The sequence below is a fragment of the Pteropus vampyrus genome, unplaced genomic scaffold (assembly GCF_000151845.1).
Source record: "Pteropus vampyrus isolate Shadow unplaced genomic scaffold, Pvam_2.0 Scaffold149, whole genome shotgun sequence".
Taxonomy (NCBI): domain Eukaryota; kingdom Metazoa; phylum Chordata; class Mammalia; order Chiroptera; family Pteropodidae; genus Pteropus; species Pteropus vampyrus.
The window spans coordinates 3,021,356-3,023,309 of NW_011888930.1; positions in this window are offsets into that span (position 1 = coordinate 3,021,356).

Genomic DNA, 1,954 nt, shown 5'->3' on the forward strand with positions numbered 1-1,954 from the left:
AGAGATCCCTGTTCCTCAAAGAGATTGGGACCTTACCTCAACCCTAGGGGCTGCATCACGGTTGATTTAAAACAAATGGTTTCATTCCTTCTAACTCTGTTATTCCAAGCAGAACTTTTTGCAGTGAAGGAAATACTCTGTATTTTTGCTATTTAGTATGGTAGCCTTTAGTGTGGCTATCGAGCTCTTCAAATGTGCAATGCAAGTGAGAAATTGAATTTTTAATTTAACTTTCTTTAAATTTAAATAGCTGAATGTGACTCATGGCCACCATATGAGAGAGCACAGATATCTAAAATGTGGGCAAATGATCTATTTAAGGTTAGAAGAATATTGGGAACGGTCTTTCTTTCAAATTAAAAAGTTAAAACTTCGTGAGGTGAAACGTCTTCTTTCTCCTCCCTCTGGCCACGAATGCCAGCAACATGCCTAGAAATACAACACCTACTTTACAACCTATGAAACAGCAAATATGAGACTGAAAAGCACATTTCAAAGAAGTTTCCTTAGAAAGATGAGGGGGGAGCCTGGGTCCCTTTGGCAGTGTTGAACACCTCAGCCAACATGAGCAATTGCAAACCTCTGTACTTACTACATGAGAAAAATAAACTCTTGATTTCTGTTACTTTAGTCATGTATGTTTCTGACATATCTATCATTCAACATTTTTTTACCATGCAAAATCCTATAGGAATGCTATTTCAGAATGTCATCACTTAAAAATTAAGTAGATAATTATATATAACAAAAGAAGTAATATCTTGTTGTAAGTCAACACCCAGTATTTAAGCAAACAGAAGTAAGAAAAAGGCATTTTAAAACAAGTTTAATTGTAAAGATAATGTTGACTCAGGAGCAGAGGAGGATGTAGAAAAAATAGAAATGAAAGACCGATGTTTTAGTATGCTGGAAGCATACAATTTTTACTGGCAAATATTTCAAAGACCTTTTTTCCCCTAATGCCACAACCTAATTATTCTAATAATTTCATTTTACTTCATTTTATAGAACTATGGGATTTTAGAAGAGACTGTAGAGCTGATTTAGTTGTACCTAATTTTAACATGAAGAATCAAGTTTCAGAGAACTTAAGCTCTTTGACAAAGCAGGGAATAGGACCAGGATGTCAGGGATTCCTGTTAGCGCTCTTTGTAGTATACCCTGAGGCATGTATCTATTCTGTGATGAATTGTTCGCATTTTAGAGTAACAAAGATAGGGCCACATATATTCAAGGGATATTCCTTGTTAGCAGGATGGGGATTAGACTTCAGATTTTGTGACTTGTAAAACAATTTTTTTAGTGGAATAATTAAGTTAGACTCTTATTTTGAATGAAATTGAATTTAAATTACCCATTTAAAATGTTGCTTCATTTATAGCCAGTGTGAGAACTATTTCAGACTAGAACTATTTCAAACCTCTTTCACTTTGAACCTCTGACGTATCCTATCTCCTTTTTTACTCTTAGTAACCTCTCGTTATGGACTGAATTGTGTCCCCTCTCCCACCAATTCATATTGCAGTCTTAGCCCCTGGTACCTGAGAATGTGACTTTATTTGGAAAGAAAGTCTTTAAAGAGGTAATTAAGGTAAAGTTAAGCCATATGGGTGGGCCCTAATCCAATATAATTGATACTTTTATAAGAGAGACTAGGACACAGACACTCAGAGGAAAGACCAAGTAAAGACAAAGAGAAGATGGCCATCTACAAACCAAGGAGCGATTCCTCAAAAGAAACCAACTCTGCTGATACCTTGATCTTGGACTTCTGGTCTCTAGAACTGTGATGAAATAAATTTGTTGTTTAAGATGCCCAGTCCTCTGTGTACTTATTAAGGCAGCCCTAGCAAACTAATATAGCTCTCTATTTCATAGAGAAAAAGAATTTACCAGATAAAAACATACCTGGTATCAGATACTCTTGTAGCCAACTTTACCTCTTTTCCTCTTA